The 27,746-nt window shown below is 53.0% G+C and overlaps 1 protein-coding gene across 7 annotated transcripts in view; it reads right to left on the bottom strand.

Moving 5' to 3' along the window:
* The window catches only part of LOC149352183 (paired box protein Pax-5-like), a 214,924-nt gene that overhangs the window by 145,168 nt on the left and 42,010 nt on the right, over positions 1-27,746 (bottom strand). The gene's annotated exons all lie outside the window — the stretch shown is intronic.

Genomic DNA, 27,746 nt, shown 5'->3' with positions numbered 1-27,746 from the left:
AAGCGCCGGGCATGCTGAAGTGCTCCGTGTGCACGCGGACAGAGCCCTCCGAGCTGGTTGCTAACTGCGGCGTCGATTGCTGGCCGTATCTGCTGTTGAACGTAAAACCATGGGCGCATTTATGTGGAGTTTGATTGCGGCAAGAGAAACGAGGGTGGGTGGAAGCACCCGCGATAGGTAGGAAGATCGGTGGCGGCGGGTCGATAGCCCCCGAACAGCCCCCGGCTCGCGGGGTGTCTGCATCCACCGGGGGGAACAGCTGTCCAGCGCACGATAACGTCTCGCCCCTGCTGCTCGGCCCAGCAACGGATCCCCGCGCCGCAGCAGCCGCTGCCTGCGTATGCAGACATCTGCTACAGGACCTCTCAGCGCGGCATGAACGTGTGCGCAGACCTGCGGGGATCGCGAGCGCGGACGTTGAAACCGGTATCGCTTAGAGCTCGTTGTAGGAGGCCGTGCGGCGGGGGAGTGCGGGATGTCCTCTGGTCGCGCGGATAGCAGTAGGTTGGCCGAGGGCTCGTCACAGAAGACGAGAGTGCGAGGGAGCGAGAGTGGAGTGAAGAAAGGGAGAGCGCAAGGAAAATGAATAGCAAGACTCAGCAAAAGAAGAGTGTTGTATTGAGTACTCGTCCTGCAAATGCTTCGAGAACAGTGTGGATTTGGACATGACATCGCACATCGACTACGCGTGCTTTCAATAACCCCACACTCTTATGCTGTGAGAAGTCATCCCCACGTGGTCACTAAGAGAACCTTATAGCGTCATTTAACTCGCGCTCACATCACAGCGCACTCGTCCTCGCCATTCCTTCTGGTGATGGCATGGCCTTCCCTGCCGAGAGTCGGCTACTGCACCCGGTTGTGAAAAAGGCCTAAAGCCGAAACCCTGGAAGACACTAGTGCACGCCTCTTTTTTACCTCTCTTTCTTGGAGCGGTAAACGCGCGCAGAACACGTGTTTGTCACAGACCATCCACTTTGGTCCAAAGATGATGCGATCGGCAGCGTTGTTCACTGACAGCTTAGAAATTCACTGCGCAAAAACCAGTATATAAGCTGGTGCATCGACAGAACCCATATAAAGACGTCCATGTTGACCTCAGCAAACGCCGGGGGCTATAAGGCGCTTCGTTTCGAGTGCAGCGTCAGTGGCGTAGGGGGTGGCGACAGTAGAATCGCTGCATCTTTCTCGGTAGCATTCCGCTATAAAGTTGTAGGGCTTTGCGATGTATCTGTGCCTGCGTCTTTATTTTTTTATTCGTGTCCGAAATTTTTAACCCCAAGAGCATACTTGTTACTCTTCTCGCCTCATATCTCATATCACACCTCGAGCGAATGGCCCGTGAAATTCCTATAATCAGCACTACTGTCTTCGTCTTCCCGGTGGAGCACGCGGGTAAAGTACAAGGCTAGACTGCATCCGGAGGCTCCGGGCGTCGCGATGCCAGTAATTCTCGAAATCTGAGCGAGTCAGACCTCATTCCTTGGAATTTTTTTTTTTGTTCCTCTCGTACCTAGCTCGAACGTTTCCTCGGGTCATCAGCTGCTCCGATCGTCGGCGCCCCTTCTCTGGGCCTTCCCTTTCCGACGGCGTCCCGTCGCATAGGCGGAGCAGTGTCGGCGTGGAAAATGCGACGGTGTGGAAAATCGGAGGGAAGACGACGCGGGCCGTGGAACTCGCATTGTTTCCCTGTTTTGTTCGCATGCCTCCGGTCGAAGCTATGTAGGGAGGGGGGGGGGGGACCAAAAGTATACCTGTCGCGGATGCCGGCGAAGATGCTGCGGGATTAAGACCAAGACTTCGGTCGTCCGTATTTTAGCGCGCCGTCCCGGGCTGCATCCCGGCTATCTCTCGAGGCTATCTGCAAATAGCACGCTCCGCACGAAACAAGGATGGCGCAACCTGTGTTTTCGCAGGTTCCTCGGGTATACTTCTCCATCGCTATACCCTGACCTTCCTCTCTCTTGAGTGTGTTTCGTTTCTCGGTTCTTTTGTGTTGTCCTTAAATTATCCTTAGTACAAAAATTCTGCTGTTTTACTTTGTATAATCCTCTTATACTAGAGAATACCAGCACTAATGCCTTGCTGTGCGTGTCTGCCTACAGGTGCACGACATGCAGCTGGTTTGCTTCCAAGTTTCCAACTCGTTTGTTTCCAACTCGGTGGAACTGGATGCGAAGGTTTATTCCGCTCTGCTTAGCGCCTGTTCCCACGTGCACTTTTATCTGGCGGCTTATGCTGCATTATGTAACGCCTTTTGTCTTCTTTCGTAGAGGATGCAGTACGCAGACAAGGAGCGAACAGTCTTCCTTTGAAAGTTTGTTGGTCGAAACATTGAAACAGAAATATAAGTGGCTTCATTGCAGGGAAGCTTCTTTAAGGGAGAAAATGACAGCACCCATCTGTAAGAGAATAAAATCGAGTTCATGGTTTCTCGTTGAACAAAGAACGGGCGTTTGTACATCCAATGCACTTTCTCCCAGATGTTGCGACGAGCGCTATTGCCTAGGACGTTCTCTTTTTCTCGAACTCCGCGTTTTCATGCGAAAAATACTAGGTGACGCTAAGTTTCTATCGCTGCACCCACATCTTGCGATTTAGACTGATCTCTGTATGAAAGCGCAAAGATCTGGCAGACTGCATCAGCATTAAGGAAACCTCACGATCACTCGCGCTTCTGTTTGTTCAAGAGCGTCGATAAAAGGCGCGACTACGGTCTCGCATGTCCACTTCTCTGTCGTCGCTAAGGGGACGAACTTGTTAAGCGCAGTCGCAGGCAGACACCATAACCCACGCCGCGCCGTTCGTTCTCCTGCTTGTCCAAAAACTGCCATTTCTCTTATTTGTTGGGCCCCGAGAGCGGGGAGCGAACGCGCTTGCCCTGCAGCCAGCTCTGTCGTCAGCGCCCGGGAATGTTTCTAATGGTTGTCAACGACCTCCTTCAATAGCTCGAGCGCAAGTATTGACAGCCACGCCGCGGCGTCTCCCGCGAATACGCCGAACGCTCGACGTTCGCTCGCCGCCTCCGAGTCCGCGCAGTCGGCGCAATAAGCGGCACGGACTCGGCGCGCGCCCCGATCGTTCTTTGCGACAGACGCCTCTCATCGCGTTTGCAACTCCGCCGCCGTGCGTCCCCTCATTGTGTTCTTTTTTTTTTTTTCCCTGGTTGTTTCTGTTTCTCGCTTTCCATGCTCATCTTCTAGTTGGTGGATGCAGGCCGCGGCGACGGGGGCCTCCGCGCGCCCTGCAGCAGACGCAGGGCGCAGTGGGGGCGCCTTTTTCGCCAGTTTCTACAACAATTTGTCGTCCGCCGCGTCGCTGGCGGTGCTGCTGCTGCTGCAGCTTCCGGCGCGCACGCGACAAGTGTAGTGCGCCGGTGGAGACGCCGCGCCCGTCGCTTGCTCCGCTTGCGCCTGCCGCGATGATGCCTCCTCGTTTGCGCAGTGGACCGTGGCCTTGCGCGTTTTGCGCCGCTGATACGCCTGGCGCTGTCGGCCAGGGATGAAAGAGCTGCCTCCCCAGCGAGGGGCTGCCCGGCCGGCCGCCACTCGGCGTTCCTCGTGACCGGAAGCGAGGCGGCGGGCCGAGCGTGCTCTTCGCGGGCGATGGAAGCACGTGTCTTCGAAAACGTGTATACCGAACGGACGGCTCACCGTTGATTGTTCTCAATCTTTCTTTCGCTCTTGGCCCGCCGCCTTCGTTAGGTTCGTGCTCTTGCGGGTTCACGCGTAGTGCGTGGCTGCATGCATGCGGCTGTAAACACGGGAGTCATTTGTTGGGCGGTGAATGGCTGCAGGCGATAGACCTCGCGCTGTCCGCAAAGAGCGTCTTTGGATCTGGCTTCAGACGAGCATTATCTTGTGCGCGTCTCTCTCTCGATTACTGGACAGACGTTTCTTCCTCTTACGGGGTCTGCATTTGACTTTATGAATGAGTGACGCGTCAAGTCATTCACAACGAAATTGAGTTAACGTGTTAATACATTACGAATGAGCGGATAAATGTGACAGCCACGCTACCGCTGCGTCCGGCTTCACTTGGCTGCGTTGCAGGTATAATACAGCGATTCTTTTCGCTCGATTCTACTCCGCTGTTATGACCGGGCACGCCGTGGGGCCAATCCTGGCGGTAACTACTGTAGGCCGGCTATCCAGCCAATGGCTAAGGGTGAAGGGAAATGGATTAGCGTCGTTATATTGTTCGTAACCTAGCTGAGTCGCAGTCATTCGTCTTGCCAAATTGCTGAGTGCGCATTGTGTCCAGAGGCCACACTTCGATTCTTTTCCTGTTCACCCTTGTTTGCCTCGTTGATCAGACTCGCCTCTGATAACGGAACCGGAGAGTGGCGCTGCTTGCAAGCTACAGCCCTGACCTCACAGGTGGTGGAGGGGCTAAAGATGGGATACGGGGGAAAAGATCGCTATTAAATGCGGCCTCAGAAGGCATTTTGAAGCGGCGAAACCTTGCAGAATTAGCGTAATTTAAGCGAGAATCCAGATTTATTGCGGACCTTTCATAGAAAATAAACGTGAGATAGAATATTCTTTGCCTTCTAGAGAGAGAGAGAGATAAAGAGAAAGAGGGAAGGCAGGGATGTTAACCAGAAGGGTGTTCTGGTTGGCTGTCCTGCACAGGGGAAGAGGGATGAGGGGATTGAAAAGGGAAAGTGAGAGGGGTGCGAGCGACACTGTAACAACTGGTACTCAAGCCATTCGCTATCGGGAAGCAAAATAGTGGCCTGTGGGCCTTGAGGGCAGTCGACTGCTGTGACCATGGTCCGAGGATCTTATACTCTGTTAAAGGGCGAGGACCGGGGCGGTCCAGAGCATAACGCAGCGTGCACTCACACAGGAGATGCACGATTGCCTCCTCGCAGGCACGTCTTTCACAAGCGGGGCTTTGGGCCATCCCAATCAAGAATGTGTATTGCTTTGTAAAGGCAACACCGCGTCATCGACGGCACAGCAATGTTGCTTCGCGACGCGGTATATTATGGGAAATACGAAGGCGCAGTGCAGGGTCATAGGCCCTGAAGCGCCGGTTGAGAAACTATAGCCCGTGTTCCAGGCAGAAAGTGTGAGCTCCAGCGCCAACCTGCGAAGCCCACACGCTGGGTCAACTCTTGATACAAGAATACTGACTTGAAGTCTGTCGTTGAGGGCAGATCGGGCATCCTCGTCCGCCTGGTGGCTTCCTTTGATACCGCAGTGCCATGGCAGCCAGTGAAAAATTATATAATCACCCTTCGATATGTCACAGTGGTACACCTCGCTAATCTCTGCAACGATTTGTTCATGTGACCCGTGGCGTAGTGCAGCTTGCGGGCCTTGAAGGGCTGCTTTGGAGTCAGTGAAAACTGACCATTCATGTGGAGGTTCTTGGCTGAACTCAACTGCAGCCCGAAAGGGCAGCTAGTTCCGCAATAGTAGAGGAAGTGTGGTAGGCCGTCTTCCCCTTCATCAAGATGGTCCTCGCCGGGACCACCACAGACCCCGTGGAACTGGTTGAGCTAACCGAACCATTTCTGTAGACATGTATGCGGTGACTGCGATTGGAATGCAAATGTTCCGACGTGATCTGTTTGAGAGCAGCCAGTGATACACCAGCTTTCTTCGTAGTTCCAGGAATATAAAGGTGCACCCGAGGTTTAGGTGGACTCGATAAGGGTAACGAATATGTCAAGGGGATGGTGATCGGCTCTTTCCACTGGCACTGCAAAGGTATTTCGACTGTCGAAAAAAGCTAGTCATTATATTCAGGACCTGATTATCAGTTCAGATATAACGTGTAACTTGGCGTGTGCAACTTCCAAGAATGGGAGCAGTAAATATGCTAAATGTTCGATCAGTTGGCAGCCTATTCGCTCTATGCTGGTGTATTTTTTTCACGCTGAATGTCACTGTCATCGTTTGGCAGTATGCGAGGTTATCGTCTGGGTGCGAATAACCTCGTGTTCCAGACACGAGGTTCACGGACCGACTCGCCGGACCGCCGCAAGTATATCGTCCCGCGTTCGCACGGCGAAGACGAAGGTGGCCAGTATGGACACACGCCTCCTCCCAGTCCTCGCGTCTCTCTTCGTCGCAGCCACTGTTAAGTCGAAACTATCCCCGTGCATTCGCTGCTTCGGTGCTCAGCGTACGCGGTCGCCCATTCTTTCTGAGCGCTGCTCCGTCTATTACCGCTTGCTCTCCACACACCGAGGAGGCCGGGATGATGCGCTATAACCACAACTCTGAGAGCGCCGTTTGCGACCGGCTGTTGTGGGGTGGGCGGGGAGGAAGCTACGGGCAGCCTGCTATCGGAGCCGAGGCCCTCACGGGAGCTCCTTTCTTACGCCGTCCGCAGCGCGCTCCCGTGTTCTCGTACACCCGAGGCTTGTCTCGGCTGCAGGCTTCGTCCGGGGCTACTGGCAGCGCGGCCAGGGCAGGGCATGCACCGCGTGGTCATAGGCGCGGGAATAGACGGCGGTTGCCGTAGAGTCGCTCTCCAGGCTATTCCCTCGTTTGTCCCTACCTGCGCTCTTCTTTCCTGTTCCTTTTTTTCTTTCTTTTCCGTCTCTCAGTCTTCCTCGCTGTTTCTTTCGGAGGGGGCTGTCCCTCGCGCGTACGGCGAGGGTACCTAGGAGCGCGCGCGCGAGCGCGCGTGCTCGGTAACCATCTGGTGCTGGCGGAAGTGGCGCGCCGCCGCGCGAGCTCGTCTGGCCAGTCGTCCTCTTCGATCTCGAAGCGCTGCCATAACGACGCCAAAAAAGATGGGAAAAGAAAGAAAGAGGAGGTGGAATTCTGACCTCAGCGCGTCTGCTCTCGAAGAAGATGGCGCCGTGATGCGAACGAAGGAACACTATGCCCCCCCTCCCCAAGTCCTATCCTTCGTGAGAGGCCCGTTCGTCCATAATGCGCGCCTTCAGAACATCATGAACTATTCGGCAAAAGGGCTATGAGATGCATCAACCGTAACTGGCCAGATTCGTGGAGAAAAACGCGCCTACAGTGGGAAATAAATGTCGGGAAGGAATATTATAACAAGATTGTAAGAACATTGTAGCTCGTACGCTCATCGCCGCGGAAACGTTGTGCACACCCAGCGCTCGCGTGTGTAGGTCTGGTCAACGAAGGCAGTCGCAGAATGACTGGCCACTCTGGGAACACTCTTACAGCGGAGTTTTCTGCTCGCCAAGGGACAGCAGCGGGCGAGAAAACACTCGCTGTAGTTCATATCCCCACATAAATCTCTCTTGCGCTACGCGCCCAAGTTGCCGTCGGATTACCGGTACCTTCACGCCAGGTTTGCTGTGAGGGAGCAATAGTGCATGTCATAAAGTGGGTTGTGCAGCGGCCACCGCGACTAATGAGACCAAGGCGTCGAGCTGCGCATGCTGTTGTAAAGCGGAAAAGGAAGAAAATATAAATAAATAAAAGGAAACCCAAAAAAGAGTGGGCGAAAAGGAAAGGAGGCAGGTTTTTCGCCAAGAAATTGCGGGATAATGGCCGGTACCAGTGAGGGCTGAAATTGCGTCCACGCGGCACCGGCGGCATAGCGCGCGCGGCGCGGTGCTGGGCGCGGGGGGAGCTGTGGCGGAGAGACCTAATCAGAGTGACGGCGCAACGGCAGAGACGCGGAGAAATCGGGACCGCCGTAATAAAACCATTAATGAGCGAGAGCGCGCGCGCACACACACACGCACGCACACATGTGCCCGGCGGCGGCTACGGCGGGAGGGGATCCGCGCGGATATAATACACTGCTGCGGCTGCGGCGCGGAAAGAGTTGGCAGCGCCGCTGCTTGTACGCGCCGCTCTCGTTAGGTGTGCGCCCGTGTACGGGGGTGGCATAGAGGGGTAGGAGGGGAGAGGGTGTTTCGTACTTTACTATACGCTCTCCTTACTATTATGACTTGCCCCTGCTCTTTTCTTTCCTCCTTGCCTCCCCCCTCCGTCCCCTCTCGGTTGGCGGCAGGCTCCCGCTGGTAAGTGGCAGGGCTGCTGCCGCTGCTATTACGCAGCCTTTGTCTTGAAAGGAGCGGCAATTTTGTGCGCCGGGAAGAATGGTAGCGCTTGGCGGACGCAAGTAGCGACGCCGGCCGCTCGCTCGTTGCACTGCCGGCGGGGGAGTCTGTTTAAGAGCCTGAATATAAAAATAAAACAAAAATAAACCTCGTACAGGTCCGGCCGGCAAGCTGCTTTATACACGTATACGTGTTGCCTCTCGTCGTGACGGCGCCAGAGGGGCCGGCAGGAGGTATTTTTTTGATAAGTTGATAAGTTGGTTTGTATTCTTTTTTTTATATGCACGGGCATTAACGCCGGCTCTCACCTTTTGGAAAAGCCAGCGTCTTTGGAAAAGCCAGTTCGTGTTTATATCTTTTTCTTTCCTACTTCTTATGCCGACGACATAACACTGGGAAGCAGCTTCTTGCAGGAAGGAAAAGTTTAAAGGATCGAGTGAGCTGCTCTATAAAACTGCGCGTCAATATTTTGAGGCGATGCACGAAAGAAAGCGGATATAAGGCGCGCGGCGGTTGTGCAAATGGTTGCGCAGAACCCACAGGGCAGGGAAAACGGACCAGAGGGCCAGCCGGAACAGAAATCCCGGAAACCTAGCTGCCCGATTGCTCGAACGCTGTGTATACCGTAGGTGACGTGTCCGCGGAGGAAGGAGAAGGCAGTTAAGAAAATGAGAAACATGGCAAGAAGGACAAACAGTCGAGAACCGGACGGCTAGAATTATTGCACTAATAACGAGACACTGCTCATTAAGGAGGAAAAGAGGGCGAGCGATAGAAGCAACAGCGAAGTGGGGGAAAAAAAAAGAGAACAAGAAGAGGCGATTGAAAAAGGACGCGGAAAGGAGTCGAACATAAACAACAGCTCTCAAGGAGGCGCCGGCAGCGAGTAGTGGCGGTGCAAGTGTCTCCCTCGCAGCACAGCGCGGCGCGGCCGCGTTGCCAGAAAATGAGACAGACAATAGGACTGCGAACGCGGGCACGCACAAAACAACAAAAGGAAAAGAATAGAGCGCGAAGCTAGGAATAAAATGAAGCGGAGTGTTCCGCTGTTTATCGGAGGAGGAGGAGGATGAAAAAGAAGTATACGAGGAGAGTGAGGGAACGGAGAAATAAGAAAAGGGGGCCGAAGTATATAGAGGAGCGAGCCGTGAGAACGGTAACGAGAAAGGACAAAAGGATTTCTCTGGCAGCAACGCACTCACACACAAACGCCACATATATATGTGTTTTATTTTTTTGTCCCTACTCTCTTCGTTCGCGCACTTAATTCCGTATTTCTTTGCACTTCGCGTTTACCGCGGCAAGGAGCCCCGAGTGTCCCTCTCTCCCTCGCCGTGTGTGGGGGCGTTTACCCCCTGCCTGCAGCCGTCCGCTTGATTGTGCGGTTGGTTTGAAAAGCTCGGCCCGCGGGGCGACTTTGCTTTGTTTTCCTCGGGTATTGCTTCTCACTTCCTCGAGCTTATACTCCAGAATCTCCCGTTTCCTTCTCGTGATATCATTTCCTTTTTTTTTTCTATTTTCGACGCACAGCAAGAGTAGCACTTTAATTTGCGAAACGTCCGCGGCAGGCTATCACGAGGCGGCGGCGGCAAAGACCGGAAGTCAGTGACATCACAAAAGGATAGAGCGGCGGTCGGGGAGGGGTTCTCGGCGAAGCCCGGATAAGATGAAATTAAAGTTGAAGGAGGGGGGACAGGCGAATGGCGATCACGGCTCCTTGGGAGAAATAAGGGGCTGAAACAAAGGCGTCATGCATACACGGCGTGTTGTGAGGACGTGACTTTTTTCTCTCTCTCTCTTTTCCTTCCTGCCCAGTCTTATTTGTTCGGTCTGGATACTCCGTACACGCGCGGTGTCGATCCGCGCTGCCTAAACCAGGCGTATTGAGCTGTTCTCGCTTTATTAGTAGGAGTGGTTCACACGAGCGCGGAAGGGGACGACAGCGCCTTTTTGTTTGTTTGTTTTCTGCGATGACGCGCGAAGGAAATGATTGAGAGGTTGCTGTATAGTCTGCTCCTTAAAACAGACATCCGTTTCTTTGACGTTTCGTGCCGCTCGAGGCGTACGCAAGGCGCAGTACACGTACGCGAAAAAGGCAAACCTGCAATACCACTTGTCTTGGAACCAAAAGAAAAAAGAAAAAAAAAGGAGTCGAGAGATTGTAATTCTTGCTCATTTTTCGGCCGATGAAAATGGCACAAAACAGTAAAGGGGCAGAAAGTGCTTCTGCCATGAGGGAAGGAGAAACTCAGACTGGCGCCTTCTGAATGTTATTCATTTATAATTTTATTTTACGCTTCTCGTTAGGGCACCATGCATATTACAGTACCAGCGGAGTTTTGGTTTATCGTCCTTCAGAGCCCTCATTACAGCTCGCGTTGCACATAAAGGTTTTTTTTTTTTTTTTTCCCCTCCGAACTGCATCCGGCAAAGTGCAGACAAAACAAGAAAACATCCCGTGCCTAGTAATTTGAACTGAGCAGTAATAGTCAGCAGCATTAACGCGGTAATTAGAGCAGACAGCGTTGAGTAAGCGCAGCACTGACGAGTAATTAGCGCGCGATCGCCACTGCAAGACTTTCGCCGTTGCTGCTTGCAGGCGCGCGAAAATGCCGAGAGAACGCTGTTCAGGGAAAGGAAGAAGACGGAGAGGTTTGAGCGGGGGAGGGGTGGGGGAGGGGACACCTTAACTGGACCCGTGGATAATCACCGATAAAGGAAAGCAGGAACGCTTCCGCTCTGTATGCGCAATCATTCTGCAACAACATCCGTCCAAGTCATGAGGAGCATACTCTGCGCTATCATAAATGCCCGAGGGTGGAGCGCATACGATGTTGGAGGTTCGCATCTGCAGCTGCTTCTGCGCTGCTTACATCATGCGTTCATTTTCTTCTACTCTTAGAATTCAAAGCTGATAAGGTGGCACAGATTAGTAGCATGACTCTTTTGCATAACCAACGCCAAGTCTACCGCTTGATTTATTTTGATCGGCGCGACGGAGCTCCTGTGACGCGGCATTGCAGTTTATCCAGATAAGCAGTACAGCCGTTTTGGCGAACAGGAACTAGAACAAGCACAGTGATTCCGACATATTCTCGCTACCGTCATTTGATGCCGTTTAGTGGCGGTGACCCACGCCTGACTCGGTGGGAGCCGGTCTTCCATAACGAATGATGCAAAAACCCTTGGATCACTTTCTCTTTCGAAGCTGATAGCATATAGTGTAATTGTCCCAGCTTATGCAAAATCTGGAAGGCATTCTTACAAGCTCGTGTTGGCTTGATGGGCGTATTTTTTGTAGTACACAGCTGCATTGCGACGAAGCACAGTGATTTTCTCAGCTGATCAGTTTCAGCGTCAATGTATTCGTTAATCGTACTAAGCTTTCTAACAGACTTTTATTTGTGCCCTTTTTGGAGAAAATATGGGTCCGTCGAAATCACTGAAGGCAGCTGATAAAGGAAAGCTGCCCATGCAGGATTTTTGCACCCTATAGGGTATACCAGCGGATTATAACCAACCAAGGCAGTCGTCTTTTAAAGCTTCTGCAAAACATCGTTAGAGTATGCAAACAAAACTGGGTCTTTACGATGTGACCCCAATACACAAAATAAACAAATAATATACCCTTTATTACTCGCTAGAAAGGAAAAATTAGGAACGCAATATGAATACTTAAACTAAATTTCCTCGCTCATCCGCCCCTTCGTCACGATATTCGTTGAAACGCAAAGAACGGGACAAAGGCAGAGAGGGAGAAAATAAGAGAGGTGAAGCTCGGTCACAGCTGTGTTGGTGGTGTAAGCCATTTCGAGTGAAGAGGACACTTATTGCTCTCTAAATGGAGCCACAGGTCTGCGGACTCCTATTGGGCCGTTCTGACCCACACGCAAATGCGGCATAAACAGGGGAATCGACGCTGGTGACCGCTTTTGCGCCTCGTACACCGGCGCTAGGCTCGCATTTGGGCTCAAGAAGTTGCGAACATTCGCAGCCACTCGGAACGGTGTATCGGCGGCAAACAAAGAAGATATAAGGGTCCAGAACTGGTGCCAACAAATGGAAAAGATAAATCGACGCAAACTGCTCAAAGAAACAACGCGTCCTTGCAATATGGGCGGCCTTCTTGTACACAGCCTTGCGTTACTGCTGCCGTTGTTGCTGCTGCTACTGCATGCGGCTCTTAAAAACAGAACAAAACAAAAGCCTTGAACTGCGAAGAAAGAAAACAGCACTGGGTTCTTTAGGAGCCGAAGTATCGGGACTCCTAAAGAACCCCCCCCCCCCCCCCCTTCTTTTCTTCTTTACCCCCATGACTGTCTTGGTATTGAACTGCGGCCGACTGCAGCGGCGATTGCTCGTTCCCTGACCGGTCCTCGGATATTACCGGTATTTCTCGTTCGCGCCTCGCTCGCCGCGTTCGAAAACGCCGCTCTCGGTGCCGATCGTATCCCCCCTCCCCGCTGCTGTCTCGTTGCGCACGCACTTGGACGGAACGCGTCTCGAGTTTTAGAGGGGATCGCTTGTTTTTGTCAGCACTATGCCGGGCTTTCTCCCTGGTTACTTGTTCTCTTCTTTTTGCGTGAGGGTGCGCGCGCACTTTCGAGTGAGCTTCTCGGCGAAATGAGGCCCCTCGGCGTGGTCCGGCGAGACTACGGAGTGACGCTTTCGAAGCCTGCGGGAGCACGAGCTGGGCCTGCCACTACGCTGGACTTTACCTCTTTGCACCTTGCGCAATGTTATTAGAGTCCCTTGTAGCCTTATGTAATTCACACTCGGGCGTTGACGCACGCGAGTGGGCGCCCGAGTGGACAATTTGATAACATACTCCTTCGACAATGGGTGCGAACCCGCCGAGTGCCCACGCGGGCCATGAGATGGCGTTTTCTTTGTTTAGTACCCGCGTCGTCCTAACGCTTTGGCACCATAAATCGATATCCCGTCGGCCCATTGTCAGCATCGCGCACCTATCGGCCGAGTATACAATGACTCAAGCGGCTGCTGCGCGAGCGGCCCCTGAAGAAATAACAGCTGCTCAATAGCAGGCTCGTGCGTCGCGAAGTGCGTACACGCAACAGTCGGGGGCGTACGCTTCACGCTGCGCAAACAACTGCTATACTGGACGTCGACAACAAAACAGATACTCGGAGTCCGGCTAAAACTTGGTAGCTGCTTTCATCAGGATATAATCCTTTCTTCGAGAGCCGTGGCCATGCGTGGCGTATATACAAGGTCTCACCTGTGTCCCATAAGCCCTTCGCTGCTCGCAAAACACACGAATGTGTGGGCACTGTTTCCCTCTCGTATACGAATTTGCGAGCCGCGAACCAGAGAACTGTTATTCGCTGTCACTTCCTAATAAGAATGCGTTGTTTTGGCTATTTTCGCGCTTTCTTGGCTTGCTACTGGCATACATTTCATTCTATATTTTATTCTCTAGCTTCGCAAGTAAGAAAATTACGAGCATCCATGGGCTTTAGCTCACGTAACGGCGCATTACTATTTCATCACTCTAACGGAGCTCAGAGTAAAGGCATTGACGAAAAATAGCTGCTGCCGCAATTGTTCTGGACGAAGTATAGTAAAAAAAAACTGCCTAATCGGTAAAAAGAAATAAGTGAAAGCCTCCCTGAATATATATATATAGCACAAACGACTGTCGGGCACGTTGTGAAACAAGTTTTGAATTGTAACTTGAGTTTGTTCCGTCATTACTTGCATTGACAAAGTGTATACGTCAAGACCGTCTCTGAATTTGGCGATTGTTGATCGTAATACGTTTTGAGTCTCAGTATAAAGAAGTGCTTTTCGGGTGTGGAATATACGCATAAAAACCGAAGTGTAAAGCCCTGACAGCTTACTGCGGTCTGTCAGGTGAATTTAAACTTGTCTCTGCGATACAGGATCTGCGCTCACGATATTCCCGTCCGAACTCCTCGCATCAGTACTTTGCACAGCAAAATCTCATGAGGTAATTAATTGAGTAAATAGATAGAAAGTAAACAAATAGCCAGCCAATACGAAGGCTGGCGCCTCTCCTCTTGCGTATACGTAGACATCTTAGACAAGTTCAGGAAGGAGCTAGGGTTTTTCTCTGTAGCTGGCCTAAGTCAAATTGTATAAGGCAAGATTGTGTAATTGTATCGTTGCGATACGAGTGAAGCTGCGGCCTACATAGCCTCAGATGGAGGCGGTTTCACCTCACTGAGAATGCCTAACCTGTTTTGACCACGTCCTTGAGAGCAAGAAAAAACACGCGGAGAATGTTGCGATGAAATGGTAGAAAACAACTATATTCTACCACGTGAATCTAAAATAAACTAGGCCTTTACCGCCGAAGATATAAATGACTTCGATTTACCCACTAGGACCGGTGAAAGTGCTACCCTGACGCTGTATATATGCACGTTGCAGCATTGATTCACGCGCGTTTTGTTTACATGGCCGCGTGCTCTCACCGGTTTATTTGAGTACAGCATGAACGAACTCACTGGCAGAATAGCTATTCTTTGAGCCAGTACTGCAACCCTCCAGTTCTGTCGTTGTGAGGACCACTCTTCACTTCGACACCTGCATACATGCAAGTGTAACAGGGTAGGCACGTGAATCTTGACTTTCCCACAACCGTCTAAACAAGATGCTCGGAACATTCCGTGTCATGATTCAACCAGACCTGTGCGTCTATAGCGCCGCCAGAAAGGCCGTGATTCACACCTCGCGACCCGTTTTCGAAGAAACCTCGCGCCCTTCCTGTCGGCGGAGCATACGTAGTGCAACTTCGGTGCGCACGTTCCAGAAGGAGCAAGACTTACGCGCTATTGTCGTTACTGCTGACCGGGACACCTTGCGTGACACCGCAACATCACCTTCTGACGACAAGGTGCGTTGCATACGCAGCTGTTCTCGCGAACTCCGGCAGCCAGGATGAGCTCACCGCGCTTTCGCACGTTCGCCCTCGGTCACTGATGCTCCGGGCAGTGTGCTTTCTGTACTGCGCATCATTCTATAGTGTCAGTGCCCCCACTACACCGCCAGAATGTTCATTCTGCCCACACTGGTCGTAAGGTTGCCAACCTTGCGCGTCATATGACGACCCTTCGCTGTCCGTTCGTCGGGTGCATATACTCGCATCGGCGTTCAATCACGCACATGTGCGCTCTTTCTCCGTAATTCCGGCTGGAAAAAAAAGAAAAGCGCACACCGGGCGCCGCTCTTCTTCCGCGAAACTCGTTGTCCGCTCTCCTGGGCGTGCCACGCCCCCCTTCATTGAAGGAGACACTCCATGACCCCGCTTGGCCGAGAGAAAGTGCGCCCCATACACACACACGAAACGAGAGGGAAGACTCCCGCTGATATCATCTGCATTCAAAAGGCGGCCAGTGGCACAGAGGCCACATCCGGTGCCCAGAGAGGCGGCAGCTGAGTGCCTTCTCGGCGACTCGCAGCCGTTGACCGCGGGCCCGGTGGAAACCGCCGGAAAAGAACACATGGCGCGTCATCGTCTGCACCTGTCGCGCCGCACGGTGCCGCCGCTGGGGCTACGGAGGTGATGCCCCCTCCGTCCTCCCGCTGCAGCGCGCGCGTGCGGGCTCTGCGCTGGGGCGGCGGCACTCGGGCCCCTCCCTTTTCCTCTGCGCGGGGCCTTCCGTGTATGCGAGGGCTGCCACCGTCCCGACGCCCGGCTGCATATCACACAGCCTGTGTCTCGGTGCGTACGCCTGAGCTCACAGAAATGCGGGGCACATAGTCTCCGATCATGTTTTTGCGAGCTAGACTGCCTCTGCCAGCACTGGCCCAATGTGGAGCCCTGTGACAGCCGTGTATAGGGCGAGGAAACAGCGGGAAGAACGTGCATTCATCCTGAAAACCGTGTAGCAGCTGTAAATTTGACGCAACAAGCGTTGCTGCGCTTTCCCTGACGCTTGTCTGCACTTGTTACTGCACGCATGCTTTTTGCAACGGTGTCCACAGCGCTCTCCAGTGGCGGAGGAGTGGTGCGACAGATTGCATGAGATGCCCAAGGCCACTGCCGTCGCTGGCGGCACGCTCGAGATGGACAGGGCGTAGCTCCAAAGCTTTTCGTCACCTTGCTTCTTGCCGCCACATACATTTTCGAGCGCGGTACAGAAAAAAAAAACGGAAGGCAACTGCTACTAAGCTTCCCATCGCGGCCGCTCGCAGCTGTGTACGTGAGAAAACGCTGCGACGCATGATCGTCCTTGGCTGCCCAGCAAAGCGACGGCGCCGCACTGCATACAGAGAGCGCGCTTTCGCAGTGGCCGGCTACACACACTTCGCGAGGCCGGCAGCAGCTCCGAGGAGGGAAATTACAAAATCACCGCCGGAGTCCACTGCCGCGTTCATCTCTTTTACGCCGCTTTCATGGTTGATTATCGCGCTGCTTCCGTCGGAAGAGGTGCATTTGGGATTTTCAAGAGCCTCCAAGGCAGCGCCGTCGAGGCCTCCTCTTTCTCTCTCGCCCTCCTCCGGGGTGTGTTGTCTTCTTCTCCTCGGCTCTTCCTGCTGGCGTGCATGGCGCTCGCAGGAAGCGCGGGCGAGGGGAGACGAAGAAGCAGCGCGAGGAAAAACAGGAAAAGCAGCGAAAGAGGCGCGGGACGAGGAATGAACTCGTTTTCGGCGTCAACCCACGTGGGTCTACAATTAGTAATCAAGGCAGCGCGCCCTCCTCTCCGGCCTTTGTTGCGCTCAGCTGTTTTCTGCGTGGGAATGACTGCCGCGCCGGTGGCGTAGAATGTCCGCCCGTCCGTGCCGCCGGCCGGCCGGCGCTCACATCCGCTCGTGGTCAGCGCCCCGAAATGTGCGTGCTGCGCGCCTCCTGAATGGCGCGTCCTTTCCGGGCCTCGGGACGGCTGTGTTCGTCGGGCACGCTCCTCCTGTAGTACTACGTAGCAGTGCTATGGTCCTGCCTAATTGTCTCCGCTCGCTCAATTTTTGTTTCTTTTCGCTCCTTTTCTCTCTGGCTCTACGCGTAGTCTGGTTTATGCCGTCGCTGAAGGAAGCCCGGTTGCGTAATCGGAAAACCGTATCGGCAACGCCTTGCTTTCGTTAGTGGCCAAGCGTTCTCCTGATTGTGCATAGAAATCGCGTAGCTGAAACACCATTTAAAGCAGTACTATTCGCAGACGTCTCTCACAGCTGAAGACATTTGCCGACGATTCGAATATTGATGACTTGTCAGAATTGACAACGAGTGCTCGCGCTTTCACGAATTCTGAATTGCACTAATATTTCTTTCTTGCCCACAAAAAAAAGGGGGTGGGGAGGAGAGCGTGCAAACTTACCTTAAAACACCATTGATAATGCTTGTCTTTTTGACGAAGGTATACTAAAATCAGCAAGCTTATTTGAAGACAAATCCTAAACTTCTAGTCAGGACCCGCTATAGAATTTTTGGTTTTAGGTAGTGGAATACATGTGCACAGCTTGCTCTTTCTCACTGTGGCAGAGCGTCGCCCGTTGTATGGGACTGCTGAAAGACGGTTGTAGAAAACAAGGAAGGGGGTGTGACGCTCAGCAGATTGGTCATAAGAAAGCCTCGAGAATGACGAAGAAACGCCACCCCATAGGCGTTCAGACACGAGCGACTATATTAATGCTGTACCTAAACAACCCTGCCTGAGCCTTCAGTTGAAGCAACTTGGCTAAATGCAGGGGTACGCCTTGCAGATTGCATATCACTGGATTAAGTTTTTTAGCGCGCTTCAGCGCGTTGCTATACGATCGCATGGCTTTGAGCGTACGCATCACTTGGTCGTAAAAGGGACGCATAGTCAGGGGCAGGTTTATGGGGGAGGGGGGTCTCACACCCACTCACCCCTCCTCAAGCGAGAAATTCTACATAGGATAACCATTCTGAACTCCATTTTTTTTTTTTTTTTCAGAAAAAATTAGAACAAATACATAGTTCAAATGGGCACCCCTGGCTTCCCCGAAACCGCTACCTCCAAGAATAGCCCACAAATCCGCCCCTGTGAATACGACCAAACGGTTATAGCCTTAACGATAATTATTGAAGCTCAAGCTTTTCGGAGAGCTCTGACGTTGCTCACAACACTCTGGAAGCGTTTTCCGAGCGATTTGGACGGGCAGCGCCGCTGCACCTGGTACGAGGCGATCCGCAGAGCACCCGGGTGTACGGCCAAGGCTGAGGTTGCTCTAGCTGCGCCCTTGTTTTTCTGTCGCCGGGACAACGCGAGCGCACGAGCTGCGTACGCGCGCGCACACGGCCCGTCTTCTACGAGGCGGCGGCAGCGAACGCGCAAAGCGCGCACAATAAGCGGAAGCTCTCTACAGGTGCCTCGATTGGCGACAGCTCCGCTTCCGGAGTGCGTGGCAGCGCGCTGATGGAAACGAACAGGCCTCCTCCTCGGCAAACAAACGAGAAATAATAACGCGCGTGCCCGCAACTCTTCTTTCTGCCGCCCCTCCCCGCCTCCTTCTTTTTCGCCTCCGCATTTTTGTTTGCTGTCCGCACGGTCTTACATCTCGGCGGTTTCGGGGCTTGTTTTCGCATCTGCTTTTGCGTAGCTGCATGCGAACGTCGCGAGGCGGGTTGCTAAGGCTCTCCGGAGACGATGCTCGCACGTCAGGAGATCCCACGGTGTCTAGTCGGGAGAGGCAGGCGGGGGACCAGCAGCAGCGAGGGCGCAGCGTCGCTGTCCGCTCGCGGGGGACGTAAATTTGTCACCGGGCGGCCATCCGTCAAAGCGGGGCTCACGCTGGCGCGCTCCTCGCGGCGGCAGCAGAAGCGGCAGCCGGACGAGGGCGGAAACGGCCCCCGGCGTACGTAACTTACGCGCCGCGCTAGCGTCTCTCCCGAGAAGGGTTAACAGCCGCCGAGCCTTACGCACTTTGGGGGTATAATGAGGACGCTCCGGTCCCCGCTGACAGCAGCAGCGTTGCTTGGCCGTCTGTTTGCTTACCCATCTTGTTTGTTTTATTTCTCTTCCAACAGCCGAGCTGCCTCGCGCGCGTGCTTCACTTGTAATGCGATTCAGCGCGCGCCCGCAAACGCCGTGGACGGTGAGACGAGGATCGTGCGGCTCCAGCGGCGATGGTACATACAACTGAGATTTGCACTCGCGCGCCATAAGGCACGAATCGGCGGAGCAGTTCGGAGAGAACCTTCTTGAGTGCTGCTCCGCGCTCACTACGCCTACCTGGCTGTGTTCGAAAGTTTCCCAAGCGAACAGAGAGAGTATTAAAGAAGTAAAGTTATTTAGCAGCGTTAATGGTGCTTACCAATTTTTATCTTTCCCACAAATGCACACAAATTTTTGCGAAGTCGAGATGGCTGTATAGCTAGAACGAGGCTATAAAGCTCAGACCGAAAGGCGAATGTTGCGAATTGCAAAGGCAGGACACGTCAAGTGGAAGGACCGAAATGTTTTCGAGGTGCCAGGCGCGCATATAGGCAGAATGCGGCAACTGTTGTGGTTCAAGAGCGAGTGAAATTCTTATGGCACAGGCGGTATTTAAGGTGCGAAGCACGCGGCCTCAGCGGGATGCGCTAAACTCCGGAAGCCAGAGATGTGTGAGCACGCGAACTCAGCAGCACGCATCCCTTTCCTCCGGGTCCATGCGGGCGAGCGTTAAGCACGCTCTCGAATGGATTTCACGCGTATTACGCTGCCTTTTTTCTCTCTCTTTATCTGGGCGTGCTCTGGCGTCACCCCCGTCCGTTGTTTTCGTCTTCTCGTCGCCCGCTCACCGACTGCGTTCTCTAAGCTGGGCGCTACGGTTTCTGCAGAGAAGACGCAACAAGGCGAAGTTGAGGAGCGAGTACGCATCCACGTACACTCTAGCTCGGAGTATGGGCTCATTCACGTAATGGCCTTTAATGGAGTAAGTCTGCGAACCCCTCCCCTCCTCCTCCTCTCTTCGCCTTCTCCGCTGGGCGCAGCTACCTGGCTTCCATTCTGATTCACTTTAATACTATCCCCCGAGGGCTAGTGGCGGGCGAGGGGAAAGGGGGGGCAGCATCTTGAAGCGTTTGTTTCAGAACGGAAGCTCGGCACTCTGCCTTTGTAGCGCTTGTAACGCACACACACACACGCACAAATACACACACATCGCAACGTGCGCCCCGAAAAGAACAATCGGCGGGGAAAATTCGTCTCTGCCACTGCTCTGCTTGTTTTTTTCGTTCTCATCCTTCCTCCGTTCCCCGTGATTCGCTTCCTCCGCCGCGGGCTCTGTTCTTGGCCGTTCTGTCTCCCCCCGGCGCCCATTACAACCAGCGGAGGACTGCTGTTGTACCCGCTCCGCCCGCGCCGCTCGGCGAGCGGCCACCGCTGTTGTCCGGGCAGCAGCTGGGCATCCAGTCCTCCTCCGGACACCCCCGCCAATTTTCGGTGCCCGAGATAAGGCTGCCGTCGTTTGGCCGAGCCCTCGGCAGCTCCAGGTTGAAGGACCTGGGCGTCCCCGCGCTCCATGTTTGTTCCCCGCCCACCTCGCGGCTCGCGCGACGGCCCTCGGCACTGCGTGCAGTTGTGACAGCGGCGTCGACGCGATGTGCTGATGGACCGATTCTTCTTGGACGCGTCCGTGTGTGCGCGTGCGGTGGGCAGCGAGAATCGTCATGGGAACTCGCTGCGATGCGTGTTTTCGTGGCTGACTGTACGCGGCAAAATCAAAGAGTCGTCGAGTTGGGGCTTCGCGAGCTTCGAGGCTGAAGGCAGACGTGTTTGATGTGCCATTTGCACAGCCGAGACCCTTCGATGCGCCTGCCTCAGAGCTCTTGGCGATAGCGGAGATAACGGAATTTGGGTCGTATCCGAAGCTGGCGCCGAAGACGCTCATCTCGAGCTGAGCGGTGTATGCACTGCCTCGTAGTGCACGGTTGCGGGAAGACGGCAACCAGGATGTCTTGCGCTTCTGTTTTGCGGACATGACGAGCAGTAGCCGCACAAGTGATTCTCAAAAGCGAATCGCAGTCCAGGGCTCCTTATTCGTGTACATGTTTGGAGACCTTTGTTTTTATCGATTCCTTCGTGCTCGCTTCTATTTTAAGACTTTCTATTAGGCAGTTGAATATTAGGGGCTTCCAACATTCTCGCAGGGCTTTCTAGACCAAAATAACAAAGCAAAATCATAATCAATTCACCTGCGCTTATATTCTTCCGAAAATTCCACCTCCCACACGGAGTATCCTTCAGTGGACGAGCTCGTATAGTACCAGTAGTCGTGTAAGGTTGGGATCCCATAAATGTAAACAAAATAATAATAATAATAATAATAATAATAATAATAATAATAATAATAATAATAATAATAATAATAATAATAATAATAATAATAATAATAATAATAATAATAATAATAATAATAAGCCACTGCAGAAGTGAAGTAAGCGCTTGAAGGAGCGCAGGGATTATGATGGGCGATAACAGTGATATTTAAGCAACTGTGCGGCTTGTGTATCATCACTGTGCGTCCTTAGTTCTGCCACCCATCGAGAGAACTGAGTGGTTTGGAGCAAAATGGAAAGTGACATAAAGGCAATATAATATATAGTGTTTTACTATATTATTATCATTACTAAAGGCAAACGGAAATGATGGTGCCTTTGCATTAAAACATCGAAGCAGTAGCGGATGTCTATGCTATGATTGTTCAATAAAACGAAAGGAGACTTCTTCAAGAACGCCTGGCTCCTATTTTACCATCAGCTGACATAAAACTCAACTGACGTAGAAAAAGCGCAGACTAAAAGTTCTGCCTCCCGTGAAGTGAGCTGAATAGCAGGCAGGAACGGCTGTAATGGTAGCCGAAATAACCGCTCTAGGTTCACGACCAAACTCGCCGGTGATGTAGACAGGGTTAAAGAGAAGCAAGGGCGGATAAGGCTAGTACACCTTATAGCAGCTGCCACATCGATGTAAGGTGGTTATTACCCGATGATACCCCCGCAGCCGCTTAACAGAGAGGGCAAAACTAAGAATAACCTGCGCATCCAGGGTTAAACCCGGCAGTTAGTTTCCGGTTAGCGCCTTCGATACACAAAGCTACCTGCCGTACACCTGCTGGCAGTGTTGGCTGCAACTGAAAAGGACCCTGACGAATCGCATTTCCGCATTGCGCTCGTGACGCGCCCAGCTGCTGCTTCAAGGTCGAGGTCTGCCCGCGGTCGTGACGCCCGCATCGCCGCTGAAATGGTGCGTGTGTTTACGCCGAAAGTGTTCTGGCGCCCGTACGCGCACGCTCCGCCCTCGGAAGCCGCTTGTCGCTCACTCTCCGAGTGTTTTTGCCGGCGGGATATATGCTGGAGGTCCCTGCGCGGAAAGAGCGGCGTGACATCGCCTTCACCCGGAGCCCCAAGTGCACGCGCAGCTCGCGCGCAAAAGAGCTGGGTGCCAGCGGCGCACCCTAGCATTTGTGCGTTTCTGCCGCCGATGCAGACCCGCAGCCGTGCGACCGGCCGCCCGCGCTGCCCGGAAGGGCCATCTCTAAAGAGTACGGCAAGCCCCTGCGGCGGGAAGCGCTTATTAAAACGCCGCCCCCCCGCGCTGCCGGCAGCGGACGAAGAGCGGGCAGCCCCCCGCCACGGCCATTCCCCTATCAAAATAAACTTTCTCACGCACTGTCAGGAGTGTGACGCGCTGCCGAATTGCAGGCCTCAAGGAGTAAAAGGTTCGCGCGGGGAATCAAGCGAGCGCCCTTCCTTTCAATCGGCCTTCCTCCCCCGGCTTCCGCCGCGCGCGCTCGGGCCGAGCCGGAACACCTGTTGTTATAGCGGCGGCGAGGGAGCGCGCTCTAATGGAGGCCCTGCGCGGACGCCACCTTGGCCCGATGTCGCTGACCCTCCGGCGACTGCTCCGGGGCTGCCTCGGGGAACGAAATCGCCGCTACGATTTTTGCGCCTGTCATCCCGCTGGGACCCGGCATTTAACGGCCGCTGCTAGGAACGGCGTCGTGCCGCCGCTGTACTGCGTGCAGGCCTTCCTCCGATCGGCGAAAGACGAGGCGGCCCGCGTGTTCGCGATCTTGCGAGAGTTCTCCCCCGGAGGCTTCGACCGTTCTGCGCTCTCGGCGAGGAAGGGGGTCCTTTCTGGCACCGGTGGGTCCACTTCTTGAGAGACGCGCGCTACCGCCGCCACACGAATCGCTGCTGCTGCGGGCCCACGGAGGCACTGAGGGGGTCAGCAGTTTGATAACAGATTTGAATCGCACCAGCCTCGTGTGCACACGCACTTTTTCGCGCACCGCGAGATGCGCAGCGGTGGAAAGGAAAAGACGCGGGAGGTGGGGGTGTTCCCACCAACAGAAACAAAAGCAGCGAGTGCGTTGAGGGTCGAATACTCTTCGAAGAGAGGAAAGAAATCACGACCCGAGCACGGAGGAAAGAGAGCGAGCATCTGAAACGTAACAAGCGTGCGCACGATGCGAGAAATCACTGCGGTGGCATGGGCAACAGAATGCAACTTTCTTGCGTCAGGTGCGTGTGTAAGGCTAAAAAAGGGAACGGGCACGAGCTTGCTTTCGCATCGCAAAGCGGCGCGTGGCTCGTATGCTCTTCGACGCGTTTTGTTTGTTTTTTTCTGATAGTTTTCTTCGCCTTCCTGCGCAACGCCAGGCAACTGAATGAAAGCAGGAAAGACAAGCACCTGCAGCCGGTCATTCCCGCCGTGTTTCGCGTTTCCCAGACAAGAAAATGGTCGAGCTCGGAACCAAGCCGAACTGAACCATCGTGTCCTGTACTCGTCAGTTTTCTTGAATTGTTTTTTTGTTTCTCGTTTCTTTCCTCTGCACATTTAGCCTCGGTACTTTCTGACCGTGTGTGTTACCTTTGAGGGGCCCCAGCGCACTTCCAGCTTTCCCGTGTCATTGCGACGTGTTTTCAGGCATATACCTCAGCGCCCATTTCACCCTTCATCAGGCAAAGCTGCACATGGAGGCTCGCGAGCCATCTTGCAGACGCCGCCGAGACGCGTCTTGTCTCTGCTGTAGCGCTTGCTGGCCTTGCCCTCTTCGCGAAACTCCGAGTTCTGCTCTGGCATTTTCCGCATTCTGCCGAGCACACCAAACGCGGCTAAAGTTTGTCCTTTCGAGCTTCAACTGGGTGAAGTGGCCAGAGAAATTGCACCCAGGTTTGTGCGGCGGTGAGCGTGTCTCTACAGTTTCGAACATAGGTCATTTCATTGATCCAAAATAGCCTATTGGTACAGGCAAGGGGCCAGACACTGTCGGTCCTCTTTACGTAAACTTGCTAAAGTGTAATGAACTTGTATCACCGAAGTGTGTGCGAACTATATCGCTTCCCTTCCTCCACAAGTAAACAAGTTTAATGAGTTACAAATACAGTACTGCCCTCTCTAAAGGACAGTACTGTATTTGTAGGGCAGTTCTGTATTTGCAGTACTGTGCATCTCAACATGCCACTGATCATACCGCTGAATTAAATGAGTCATGAATGGCGGTCGAGGCGTAGCCAACTCCCGACATTTGGTCGCCAATCTTCCTGCGCTCGCCCGTGTTGCCTCAGAAATGGCGGACATCGGCGTCTACTGCAGGAAAGCACTAAAGACGCTCGGACATCTGCGCACTTTTTTTTTAAAGCGACGATAGCTACGATTATTTGATTTTTATTTTTTTGCCTGGGGTGATTCTCATGTGCCTTTGCCGTTTGCCCGTCAGCGTTCTCGGCGCTGCCGCGCAGAGGACGCCACCGCCACCAAGTTTTCTCGGGATCATTTTCTCTATTTTTCGAATAGCTGCGCGCGCTTCCTCTCCCTCCTCTCCGAAACAGCCTCTCCAACTTTCCTTCACAGCCGAGACGACGCAGGGCCAAATGCGAGCTCTTAACGGCGACGTCGTCTGTCCCAAAGCGCGGGGAGCTTTGCTCTCAACGAGCTGCTTGCTGTCTCGAGAACAGAGGCCGTAAAACTGTGATTGCAGCAAAATACTAGAATGGGCGAGTGGGCATAAAGTACTCAAGAGAAAGGCAGCGGGGATCACGGGTAACGGCCCGTCTTTCAGCTGGCCGTTTTCTGTTTATTTTTTTTTTCGTTTCTACATCTTTTTCTGTCCAAGGGGCACTTGTGTGTGCTTTCTTTCTTTTTTTTTCTCTCCGCTGAACGCAGAAAAGTCCGCGTTCGTTTCTTTGTGCCAACGCCGCGGCGCCAATCGATGCTGGACGACTTTCCGGAAGTATCAGCGAAAAGCGTTCAAGTGGCACGGTATTCAGGTCAGGGAGATCCATGGACAGCCCTCCGTCAGCGCACAATACCTGAGCCCGATGAACCGCGATCGCCCGCGCCGTCAAGTGCTGCGAGGTTTCGTATTCCAGCCTCAAGAGCCATAAACTTGCTCGGTCGCGCGTCGTTGACATAAGGACTCGGGGGCTATGAGAACTAGCGCATCGCGCTGTGATTCATGAATTGTGAGAGATAAGTGCAGGTACCAGTATAATGAAAGGGAACGCATTATTAGCACGCAACCATTGACAAGGGAACAAAACAAAACAAAACAAAAAACTTCCGAACCAAGAGAGAGGTTTGTTTGTTTGTTTGTTTGTTTTTTCTTTCGAGTAGTTTTACACTAGGGCCCATGCTGCATGAGTGTGATACCTTTTTTACATTCGATACGGAGGTAAGAAGAAATTTCTTTCTAAAGCGCGAACCAGTTGCCACATTTCATACTGTTCGCATATGCCTTTACCTGTACGTTTGGTTTTTGCGCATTTTTTTTTTTGAGGGCCACAAAAACTAGGTGTGCCTCAGTACAAAATGGAAGCAGACAATTAGCCGAGAATTAGACTTCGCCCAGAAGATTAGGTTGTCGCGTAGTGCGAATTAAGTGACGTCACGAGCGATCATAAAGTCGTCAGGTTCTGCAGCACTATACGATCCGTGCAATAGGACTTTCAAAGAACCTTCGCGTACCATGAATACATCCACCGGCGTTATCACACGAATCAAATTGTAAGCTGGAGCTCCCGACCGACGAAGGTAAGGAGAGAGAGCCACAAAAATATAATAATAATAGCTACAACCGCCGGTTTCCGACAAAGACTTAGAGTGGGCATATTCGTAATGTCAGAGAGCCGCATAGAAACCAGACAGCCCGCTCTTACAAGAGCGAGTTGGCTCTCTCTTGGCCGGGCCCACGAGGCGATCTTCCCTCGCGTCCCGTTTGGCTTGATGCCTTGTTGGGGTCATATCACGAAGACCGTCTTTGCATACGCAAATGGAGCCGGGGCTTCTTTTCCGTGAGAAGGAAAAGAAAAATGAATTAAAAAAAAACGCAACGACATCGCGACGACGTGAAAAGGATCCGTTTAGAGACGAAATGATGGTTTAGTCTTGCAAGAAATAATAATAAAGTGAAAAAAAAAAAAAGATGCTGAGAGACACGGCGTTACGGTTAGCGAGCGTGAAAACGGTCGGTTCTAGCCCACTGCGCAATGTGGCATGCTTGGCGGCGGCCGCTCCTGGCGTGTACTACAAAGATGCGCTGCTGTCCAACCGTGCGTGAATTCCCCTGCAGCCGGAGCTTCGCCTGCGACGGCGCCGCACGCTGAACGTCGCCGCCTTGCGTCGCCTCCGTCCGCACTGGTGCAGTGCGGGGGGAGTTCGGGCCACTCATTTCGGGGACATGGTCCAGCCTCACGGCCGTCTCGACGGCGATACCGACAAGGGATAAGAAATAATAATGTCGAACTTGGGGTGAAATACTCTTTCCCAAGAGGCGAGTCATATAAAACGATTGATTTTTTAATTTCTTTTTTTTTCCTGTGTCGAATCGAGCTCGGGGCAAATAAAACTCAGAAACAACTGTCACTTCTCAGTTAAATCATCTGAAAGTTCTTCGCAGGTTATGAATAATTCGGTCAGTCTGCATATACGGCTGCTCTGTGAAGGGGTCGGAAGCTGCAACATCACAGTGTATACGGCTGGCAGCGCGGAGAACGTTTATCCAGTCCTCATTTATAGTTAACGATTTGGGGTTTTGCCGAGGGGCTCTTCATGTGACTTCTACACGCGTGCAGCGTTCTATAAGGCGCATCCACGAAAGGATGCCGGTGAGCTCTCCGGAAGTTTCATGCCCCGACAAAAAAAAGCGTCGATCAGTACACTACCAGCACAGCGAGCCTGTCGCATGCACGCGCACTTTTTGCAGGAACACAGATTTGCTTTGCAATTAATGAATAAGTGCCCTCTTACTGCAGCGTTTTCGAAGCGAAGTTTCAAATCCCGTACAGGGTATCAAAGCACTGAGCATAAAATCGCTGCAGCCAATACTATAAACAGGAATTTATATTTCATATTGTCGTTCACTGTCATCACTCTAAACACGGCGTGTGCGCAAAATTTAGCCGGATGCAATTGCGAAGGACGCCTGTTGTAGACGAACACTGCGGCCATTGTAGCGGGAAGGCACTTTTATAGTAAGGTTGCAGCGTCATCTCAGCATACACCTGAGCACCTAACCAACTCCTGCTGAAGCGACGTCGCACCGCTACCTTCTCTATACCTTAATGATAACCACTGCAGACGGAGTAGTGCACCGGCTAATTCAAATTCTTATCACCGCGCCTGTTTGGCTAACTTGAAATCACCGTACTCCGCACTGGATGTCACGTTTTCACTGACTTGTCGCCGTCGTCCTTGTCGTCAGTCATAACCATCATTGTCAACGACGTCGTTAGCCCGGCTGTTTGTCAAATGTAGGACAAAGGCTCACTGATCTCCAATTCTCCCTGTACAGAGTCAGCTGC

This window comes from Amblyomma mixtum, chromosome 3, assembly GCF_055824585.1.
Source record: "Amblyomma mixtum isolate Tamu chromosome 3, ASM5582458v1, whole genome shotgun sequence".
NCBI classification, from domain to species: Eukaryota; Metazoa; Arthropoda; class Arachnida; order Ixodida; family Ixodidae; genus Amblyomma; species Amblyomma mixtum.
The sequence above is the reverse complement of the archived record's forward strand: the minus strand, read 5'-3'. Positions and strand labels throughout refer to the sequence as shown.